Here is an 11,066-nt window from a genome sequence, read left to right on the forward strand (position 1 = left end):
TTTAATGTGTCAGTGCCCATGCCCGAGGTCAATGTTGAACCCACTCTAAAGAAAAAACATCTTACACCTGAAGTGGCTGAAAGTTTTATTGTGCACACGAATATGTTGCCCTCACAAACTCTCCCTTCATCTGTCTTCTCCTTAGTAAATTAGTTTAATTAAAGATTACAGACAACAACTGACCTTGCTGTAATGCTTAAACAACATTTTTAAATGTAAGCCACCATGGAAAAATTAGACTGTTAACAAGCGTAAAATAAAGTGTTGGAAAGCTAAGCATAGATGAAGGAAAATTAAACTTCAGATTCACTTTGATATTCTGTGCAACCACCTTGCACAATATAATAAGATGCTGAGAAATGCCAGCCAGACTCTCTTCTCTAAACTTTTAAATAAGGACCAAAACAATCCAAGGGCCCTTTTTCAACCAGTGACAGTCTGATAAACCCCCTCTTCTACATACCCCAGTAACTTTTTTTAAGCACTGCATCATCACATTTTCAGGCTATTTTAGAGATATCTACACTTAAAGTGAATATTATTCATGTTTTAGAGAACACTAAGCACTTTGTTGATGACGGTTCTGAGTCATCCAGGTCATGGTAGGCATGCTGTATCGTAGGCAACTGGATTTGTTTCAGTTTCTTGAAGACGTTTCACCTCTCATCCAAGAGGCTTCTTCAGTTCTAAATAACTGGAGAGGAGTTGGCTGGCTTTTAAACTCTGTGTGGGTGTGACCTTACAGTCATTAAGGACACATGTGAGCTCCGAGTTTCAGAGTCATTAGGGCCACTTCTGGGTTATTGGTTGAACAGGCTTTCATGTGGGTTGCAAAGGCTAGTTGAGCCTAGGTGTGAATGGTTGTTAAACTGTCTGGGGAGGGAACTCAGTACAGCATTGTAGGTGGGTGATAAGTAATGTCTTAGGCCATCTCCTCTGTTCAAGACGATTGTTTTAGTTCGACATATGTAACCCTTTTACCACTGGCTTGTGTATTAAAGGGATATTCCAGTCTAAGTTTAATCCATGGTCTAACACACTGTGACACTGATAAAGACCCCCCCTCAAGAGATCAAGTTTTCTGACCTCTAGCGTATGTAGTTTTAGCAACCTCAGAAAAGACCGCACAATAACAATACACTACAGTCTCCAACCAAGAAACCGCCATCAAAAAGCCACTCATAGCCACAAATAATGCTCAGAACAGCACCAAACTTCAGCAACAGTACAAATAGGGTTCCAGCACATAGTTCGAGGCATCAAACATCTGCTAGCTTTGCCAGATTTCTGTTGAAAAGGCAACAGGACTCACCACTCTCCTCCAGCAGCTGGCTCGTTGTGTGGAAGCCCTGACGAGTCGATTACCGAGTGCAGTAGAGTTCTGCAGCTCAAGGATGAAAATGTATGATTATTACTCCATGGAAATGCAATCCAAGTTCATATGTGTCTTGCCTACCAGTTTCTAACAGTTATTATCAGGAGCTGACAGGGAAAAGAACAGAATTGAGCATTTCTAACTCCACTCGGTAACCGACTCGTCAGGGCTTCCCCACAATGAACAAGCTGCTGTAGGAGAGAGTGGTGAGTTTTCCGGAAGTGCAAACTCTTAAAGGTCATGAACTCTCACACATAATAAGAATTACTTTTTTAACTTCTTAAAACATTCAGAACCCATGAAATTAGATTTAAAAGTCACATATTTAAATAGAAATTATTTATACAATTTTAATATCTTATTTATCTCCAAGTATTATTTATGCAAATTTGAACTTCATGACAACTGGCGTTTTATCTTTAACGTGTTCCCAGGAGAGAAAAAATAAATAACTGATATTTATCAGAGTATTACACATAGATGGATTCTTTTATTCCCCTTCAAACCATCTGTCTTCTCTGGCCAAGATGTTTACATTGTTGTCCGCAAAATAATAATTTTTTTTCCTTCATATGTAAGTGGACAAAGCACTTTCAACATAATGTGTACTCTTTTAGTCTGGTGGATGCAGAGATGATTACAAAGGTGGTCTCTGAATTACAACCCTCTACGTATCCGCTATTTAGTATTGTAAACCAGTCCTTGTCCACAGGCACCTTCACTGATGCCTTAAAAACTGGAATGATTAGACCACACCTCAAAAAAAGTCATGTAGATTTGTCAGTTTTGAGTACCTTTTAGATTGAGAATTTAAGATTGTCCTCTCCAAACAGGTAAACACTTTCATTAAAAACAACAATATCTTTGACACTTTTCAATCTGGTTTCAGAGCACACAATAACTGCATTGGTTAAAGTGGTGAATGACATAAGAATAAATTCTGATTCAAACAAGCTTTCAGTCCTGGTACTCCTAGATCTTAGTGCAGCCTTTGATACTTTTGTCTACTAAAAAGACTTGATAACTGGCTGGTCCATCAGGAAGGGTCCTGAGATGGATTAGATCAAATCCGACTGGTCAGGGGTTCTTTGTTTCCTTGTCTGACTTCTCCTCAGAGAAAAGAGAAATAACCTGTGGGGTGCCACATGGTTCTACTTTAGGTCCAACCCATTTTTAATCTCTATATGCTATCACTTGGCGATGTTATCAGTTGAGTTTCACTGTTATGCAGATGACACACAGCTATAGATATCTGTATCCCAAAATGATTTCAGCCCTATTGATAGGTTAGTGCAATGTTTACATGACATAAATGTATGGATGTCAAACAACTTCCGACAGCTGAACGAAGACAAGACAGGGATTTGAATATTTGACGGAAAGGCCCAGAGAGAGCTCTCCTAGTTGTCCCTAGGATTCTGACAAAAATGCATGGGGAATCTGCATTTAGCCACTGTGGCCCTAGTCTCTGGAACATCTGCCAGAGGATCTCAGAGAATCCACCTCTGTGGACATTTTAAAAGAAACCTTAAGACATATCTTTTTAGCCTGGCTTTTATTTAAGGTGTCTTATCATTCCTTACCCTTGTTTTTAAGTCCTAATCAGTGGTGTTCTTGATATATTTATCCCCTGTGTTTTATTTCTTTAATGGCTTTTATCAAATGTTATTTTTCTAAGCTTTTAATGCTTGCATTGCTTTACTGTTGTTGATTGTATTGCTTTATTGCTTCATTGTTGTAATTTCTACTTTAAACTTGCAAGTTTTTGTTTATAGCTGTCTATTCTTGTCTTTCCTTGTTTTTATCTTGCTCTGTGAAGCACTTTGTGTTGCATGCTATATAAAAAAAGTTGATTTGATTTGATTTATTTTTTGATTTTGTTACCATCAGACACAACCAGGCTGGCTGATTCTGTGTTTGCGGTCATCATGCCAGGCTTCATGCCAAGTTAACTGGCTGCTGGCTATTGCTTCCTATTTACTGTGTGAGTGGTATTGATCTTCTCATCTAACTCACATCAAGGAAGGGAATACGTGTACTTTCTATAATGCCAAACTATTGCATCAGTCCCTAGTCTAGTGTCACAGATGAAGAAGTGACAACACATAATGTCCCCTGCATTAAATGATCTCAGTGATCCTCATTCTGAATCAGCATTTTACTTCATTTCTTAAAGGCATGAATCCTTTATCACCTAGATGTGTGGGGAAATTGAGTGTGCTCTGATGACAGACTTAAGGCGGCTGGATTCTGGCAGTAACAATATGCCACTAACCACAAAATGATGATAATACTGTTAGACTGCAACTCAAATACTGTTTTACACAATGAGCTGATGTCTGCTCATCTGCATTTATTCAAAGACACATGATTTTACACATGACGTTAGCACAGATCTTTCAAAATTTTTTTCTCCTTCTTCTCAATGTGGTTTGAAGTGAAATCAATGAAACAACACAGGCCTGGAGTCTTCGGAACATTCATCTCACAGTGAGGCGACAGGCCCTCAAGCTTCGACATGCATAAGCTCCACTCCTCACTTCTTAAATCTCTGCAGAGCTCCGGAGAGTTTACAACAAAATAGAGATAACGCCATAAGAGCAGGGTTGCAGGCTTCCAACCCCCCACCATCAACCACCCTCCCTGTACGTTATCTTAATTGTACAAGACAGGCAGCTTCAAACTACAGAAGAATCAAAAGAGATCAACACGTTCAATTTAAACTGCGAGACCATGCAGGCAAATAGGAATCTGTAATTACTTATGCTAATATGTCGATGACAGAGAGGCAGGGAAGCAGTGGAGGAGAGTAGCAAGGAGAATGGCGGGAAGGCTACCTTTGGTGCATCACTCAGGGTGTGCACTAATTAAAAACAGAATTAATCTTTTGGACGTACAGTCTCAAGAAGAGGCAGACCTCTCTCTCACAGTGTGTCCCCAGTGAGGAGCAGAAGCCACTGAGAGGTAATTACTGTTATCTGCTGACTGTTTTATTAACATGTGTCCTCAAAGAATGGCGAAGCTTAATTTGGCCCCTGCTCTGACTGATGCCGTGCTCGATAGACCAGCAAAGAAATGATTACAAAATGGAAAACGGGGCCCTGCCCCTTTTTTCTTGATCCTGAACAGAAAATACGGTGTTTCTTCTTTCTTTTCTCTGACTCCCACTCTTTAAATTTCCTTCTGGGGAGTGATATTTCCTTAGATAAATGGAGAGCGTGAGAAGGAAGAACAGAAAGAGCCGGAGCACAAGGATCAGGAAGGAGATAGGAGGAAGAAGATAGGAAGCAGAAAGGAAGAGAGAAGGAGGTGCAGAGTTGAGGGGAGAGTTAGATCAACAAAAATTCTTTTCCGCGTTTGCGGAGAGCAGAATAAGAAAAGAAGCCCAGAGAAAGCACACGTGCCAGCAGATGGTAATTACACGCCAATCATCTGCCCACAGGCCAGTCCAGGGATTAACTATGTGGAGAAATGGTGGGAGGAATTCAATTAAAAAAGAAACGAATTAATAAGCAGGCAGGTTTTTCCTCTAGCCACAAAGGACTGGATGAGGCTCAGGGGTAGAGCCAGCGTCTTGTTATCGGATGGTCGCTGGTTCAGTTCCCCTGTTCTGCATGCCAAAGTGTCTATGGTCAAGATACTGAACCCCAAACTGCTCCTGATGTGCTGGTCGGCACCTTGTATGGCAGCCACCGCCATCGGTGTGTGAATGTATGTATGAATTACTGTAAATCGCTTTGGACAGAAGTGTCTGCTAAATGCCCTAAATGTAATGAGGTCAGCGCATACTTGTCAGTCATTGGGAAGGAGACTGTGGCAGGGACGTGAAATTAGATGAAACTTGTGGTAGCACAATGCATGCATGTTTTAATACATGTAATTCAACTCAGGTAGGGAATAGTCATTTCACTTTCTGTTTGTGCAGAAGGTGAAAAGACGTGCGGCGCAGGCACAGTTAAAAAGTGTGATATGCGAAGCAGCTCTGTTCAGTGTACTGACTCATTAGTCATTCATTAAAATTATTAATTTACCAAATCATCAATCAACCACTCAGTCCCAGTAACTGACTGAAAATATGGCTGAATGACATAAAGGTTGAATACTAGTGATGATGCATTGACATATAAGCAGCATTTTGGCATCTGGTTTCAGTAACAACAACGCACCAAAAAATTAATTAAAATTTTCTCTGCCATTAGAGACATTTGAAAATAATTGTTCACAGAATTAAATGCATAAATTAATTTTCATTCACAAATTATACACTACAACCTCTAACCCAAGGCTGCCCATTTTGGGGCCCGACCGATTATATTTGGCCCGCGCCTTGCCAAGCCGTCAGCATTCGGAATCTCTCATTAAATATTATTTATTGGTGCACTTCCTCTCCTGACCAAAGAATAACATTGTGATACATTGACAGTAGGTTGGCACTGTTGAGCTCCTGCCAGCTCCAGTCCGGTGAGGCCCAATACCAATGAGTGAGAGGATGCTAGGGTGGAGTGTGTTAGGCAAAGGCACTGACACACCGAGATTGACTCCACTGCAGTGTGTCTGGTATGTAAGCAGCTGTTTCAATGGAGTACAACATTCGTCGTCACTATGAAACTAAGCGTTCCTACCAGTTCAAAAAATACACAGGAGAGGATCACAAGGTGAAGGCAGCAGACTTGCTAACAAAGCTAACCCCACAGCGTACTTTACTTCAGACGTTCAGGGCCAGATAGCCCAAAGAGCAGGTCGGTTTTCTGTCTATCATATCTTACTCACACAGTTGCTGGTGTTTTTGTGAGGTGTCAGTGAGGACTTTGAAGTGTGCCAAGAACTAGCGGGCCTTGAAACACTGACAGGGACAACAGAAGGTAGTGATACTTTTATGGCAGTGCAGCAAGTTATGGACAAGAATGGTTTGAAGTGAGAAAACCTATCTGGCATCACGACTGGTTTGTAAGAGAGCAGGCCTCACAGCACTTATGAGTTTGGCGGTTTGATTTTGAAAAACCATTGTATTTTGCATCAGGAGCAACTGTGCGCTAAAAACATCGGCATGAAGAACATGATGCAAAATGTCATTGGCATTGAGAATAACATTCACTCAAAGGCGCGCTCACATCGTCAGCTCCAAGCTCTTATTGATTAGATGGATGCCCAGTATGGTGATGTATTGTACTACCAGGTGGTGAGATATCTGAGCTGTGGGAAAGATTTACGTTTCTTTGAGCTGCATGAGGAAATCAGAGCGTTTCAAGCCAAAAAGAAGAACAGCATCCTATTCCCCTTGGACAATCACTGGCTTGCAGACCTGGCTTTTCTTGTGGACATCACAGAGCCGCTGAATATCCTCAATCTTCAGCTTCAAGGGAGAGACCAGATCATCACTCAGCAACATGACCATGTCAAAGCCTTCAAGCCAAAGCTCCAGTTGCTTAGCAGACAACAGGTGAGATCTAACTTTGATATTTTATTGAACACAAAACAATGTATTAGGCTTGTTATTGATCACTACCATGTTATTATATTTGTGTGATGCATGCATACTTTGTGATGGTAGAAAATAGATGTTTTTAAATCAAGGCATTAAATCCAATAACATGGCAGTATTTGTTTTTCATAATGCCTGAACAAAAACAAGAAAATGAAATGAACAACTTTTGCTCCTTTTGTCTTTGGGTCTGTACATTCAGGAAATTTGGCACATTTTCACAGCCTCAGAGAAGTTGGGTCGATGGAGGAAGACACACCAAAATAAAGAAGAAGATTTTCGTGGAAATACAACAGCATTTGAGCTTTTTGCGCAACTCTTTTCTGTAAATGTGGATGCAGTCAGTGAGGAGCTTCAGATGGACCTTTTGGAACTTCAGACTGATTCAGACCTCTATAGCAACTCCAGAGAGCTTCCCGTTACAGGACTTTAACAGATGTGTTCCTGCACACAGATATGGCAAGATCTGCAAACATGCACAGGTGATGTCTTTGGAAGTACCTATGTCTGTGAGTAGGCTTTCAGCCTGATGAATCTTAATAAGTCCAAACTGAGAAATGCTTTATTTGACCCTCACCTACATGACATTCTCACTTTGTCAGTTGGTCAGCTGGAGCTTGATACTGAGAGACTTTTAAAAAACAAGGACAGGCTCAGGGGCGGTTCTAGGGGGGGGCCAACAGGGGCCAGTGCCCCCATAACTCTGAGTCTGGACCCCCCTGTGGCCCCCCTGACAGGGAGTCTGCATTAATAATACAATGACAGATTTCTTGCTATGATTTTGTTCTGAAGGGAAAGGCAGAAATAAAGTGTCTCAGCAGTTTACTACCCAGTCAAAATTGCTGAAATTGTAAACACTGCTTTGTCTGAATGAGGGATTTATCCTTTTTTCCGGGTTGTATGTGCCCCCTAACAAAAAAGCCGGCCCCAACCTGCCCCCCTATTAAACCGGGTCTAGAACCGCCACTGGACAGGCTTCATGTCTCCCACTGATAGGCCTACTTCAGGCGCAGAATGTGTAGGCCTAGGCCTCCAATGTGTCACCTTGGAGTATGTTCTGCTCCATATGATCAATGTTTTAACTTACACTAAGTACTGTGCACTGATTTTAAAATACTTGTTTGGACCAGTGAAGAATGTATTTTGGTCCCATGGGGCCATGTTTTGTCTTGTCCCATGTTGCCTCGCCTATTGCACTAAATGTCTTTAAGTAAGTACAGTACACTGATTTCTACAAACCTTCTAAAGCTGTTCTACTACTATTCTTGACTTGATTTTTAAAACCATTGTAGAATGTATTTTGGTCCCATGGGGACATGTTTTGTGCCATGTTACTGAAATTATATTGCACTAAATGTCCTTGATTTGAAGATACACGCCCAAGGCCTAGTAATGTTCCATGTCTGTCTTCAAATATTTCATAGTGCTTCAATTATTTTTCTAATTTAAAGAAGCCATATGGATGTTCAGTCATTTTATGAACAGAAATGTGAAGCACAACAAACAGTGTCATTCATTTTTCAAAATTACTTTGTAATAATGTTTATTTTGCACATGTATGGTATATATACCTATATTTAACTTAATGTACTGCAAAATTAACATTTTGGCCTCCCCCTCCAGATTAAATTTTGGCCCTCCACTGGGAAGAATTTGGCCACCCTTGCTCTAAGCAAAATATATAGGGTTACCTGTTAGCAAAAGGCTTACACTTATTGAATTTTAAAAATACTAGGGATGTTAGGATTCTGCTAATCCAGGATTCAATTTGACTTGCGTCTTCAATTTTCGATTAAAATTCTTTTCATCACTGATGCTATGCAATGTCAGACTTTTATGTAATGCCCTGACTACACTCATTTACATTTTCAGAGTTTAGGATAAATCTACTGAGATAAACAACATCAAAACATGGCAGTAGTTTTTTTTTTACTTTCTGTGCAAACTATCAGTGTGGTGGAGAATCTTCCTAGATTTACTTTCCAGACAAAAATTATGCTCACATTTGGGGCTTTACAGATGTTATTGTGTTATACTGTATGGTTTTAGCAAGACGAGGACCCAAACACAGACACACATAGGAGGCAGGAAATAGGGGAACAAAAAGCTTCATTAAACAAAGCTGAACTACAAAAGACAAGAGACCAAGGAAAACAACAAAATTAGTCACTAAGGACAAAAGAGAAAAGTAGCAACTAAGAGCTAAACAAAGTGCAAAACTAAGATAAGTTCAAATCAGAAGAAGAAACAAGAAACCAAAACAAGACACATACCGAAATGGGAGACACGAGGGGACACTGGAGCAGGCTGCCGGGTGGCAACACTGGGGAAGGCAGACCAAGACGGAATGAACTGACGAGGACATGTGAGAGAACAAAGACCATATGCACAGATGCACTAACGATGGGATGAGGTCCTGGCCACAATGCCAATGACAGGGAAATAAGCCATATTAAAACCACATTCATCTATGGACAGGGTCACTGTAAATGCTCTCAAGCTAAATTGTGTATTCAGCATCACTAACCAATCAATAATCAACAGAAATGACTTACAAATGCTTCCAAATGCGGATACTGCATTTGATTACAATTGTTGAAAATGAAGGCTCATTTTGCAATGTTTTTTTTTTATTATTATTATAATCGAGGCACTGCTGAACATTTCCTGTTATCATAATATATTGTTTCAGGAACAACATTAAGAAGAATTGGTTATATTCTTCAAGATAGTGTAAGTCTATGGATACTGGCTGTCCTCCACTTGAGGCTAACACATCCATTATGGTGAACACCATCTCTGCGACAGGTCAAAAGACTGGCCCTGGAAAAGCATTATTAACCAGGTAATTGGCGGGTAATTAGGTCATTGTTTGTTGGCACCTCACTAGTGTGCATTATTGCCTGCCTAAGTCCATAGTTCATATTCTGCTACTTTAATTACATCCTTTCAGCCCCTATTACTTGTGTGCTGTGAATGGTAATCCTTCAGTGATTCATATTGGGAAATTCTCACAGAGCAAATCTCTGAAAGTAAATGCAAAATCTGTAAAAGCATGACCTGGTGTTTTTCTCCTCCATTTATGTTTGTACCATGCCTGGACCTCCTGTTAACAATCTGTTCAATTGTTAATGTATGCACTGAGTGACATTTTAGTTGAATTAGTTGAACCTACATATATATTATTTTAAAAGCAGCCTTCCGCAGCTTATCTTGGAGGAAACTATAATGAGCTCAGCCCTTACATTTGTAAAGTGTGGAAAAGCACAACTTTTAAGGGTTCTCATCTGCGTTTTGTGAGCTCAATTAAACTAGATTTGTGTTTTCTGCTCTCACTTTGCTTAGGATACAACAGATGAAAGAAGAGATATGCATTTTCTACAGCTATTCTTTTGTTTATAGTGGAATATTGTAATGATGATGTAGTGACGGTGTCTTTTTGTACTGGACAACCTGGAAGTTTCTCACTCCAGAAGTTGCCACTTTCCAGTAGTTCAATCGAGATAATGAGCTCATTAGTAATCTTTCAAATATACTGATTCACAGTTTTAGGGCTAAATATTGTGTAGCAGAATGGGGCTGCAGTATATTCTGCTCTGGTGTCTGTGGTCCCGTATGTCGGCTGGGTGATTGACAGCCAATCATTGTAGACAGGTGGCCTATAAAAGGCAGGTAGGGGTCCTATGCTCTCCCTCTCTCTGTCGCCAAAACCGCACGTCATTTCCGGTGCACCGACGTCCGCTGCAGCAGGTATGATAGCGGTGATTGTACAGGTTGTGCCGGCAGTGATCGGTGTTAGCATGTCTTAACTAGCTATATATGGTTTTCTAGATGCCTGTCTTGGAACCTCGTCTCTTCCTCAGACCTGCCGCTCGCCTCAGTCAATGCTGGTAGGTCGCTTTATGCCGTGCGCCACAACTTTATGTGCGGTGTTCAAGCTAATTGGCTGTGTTTCATTTTAGGAATTGGCTCACCTGACAGACTAAGCTCCCTAGACACTCGTCTGTTCCCCTCTCCGAGCTCGTAGGCACGGCCGGATTGGGACCGTGTGACAGTGCATCCGTGCCTCTAGTATTCGGCAGCTACCGACGTAGCAGCTACATCTGTCTGGCCCATCTGTCCCTACGCTGCTGCTTTGCCTACCCTTGTTTCGCCTATTGTTTTTGTCCACTGTGGCTTTGCCATGTATTTTAGTGTTGGCCATTTTAG

The sequence above is a fragment of the Sparus aurata genome, chromosome 17 (genome assembly GCF_900880675.1).
Source record: "Sparus aurata chromosome 17, fSpaAur1.1, whole genome shotgun sequence".
Classification (NCBI taxonomy): Eukaryota; Metazoa; Chordata; class Actinopteri; order Spariformes; family Sparidae; genus Sparus; species Sparus aurata.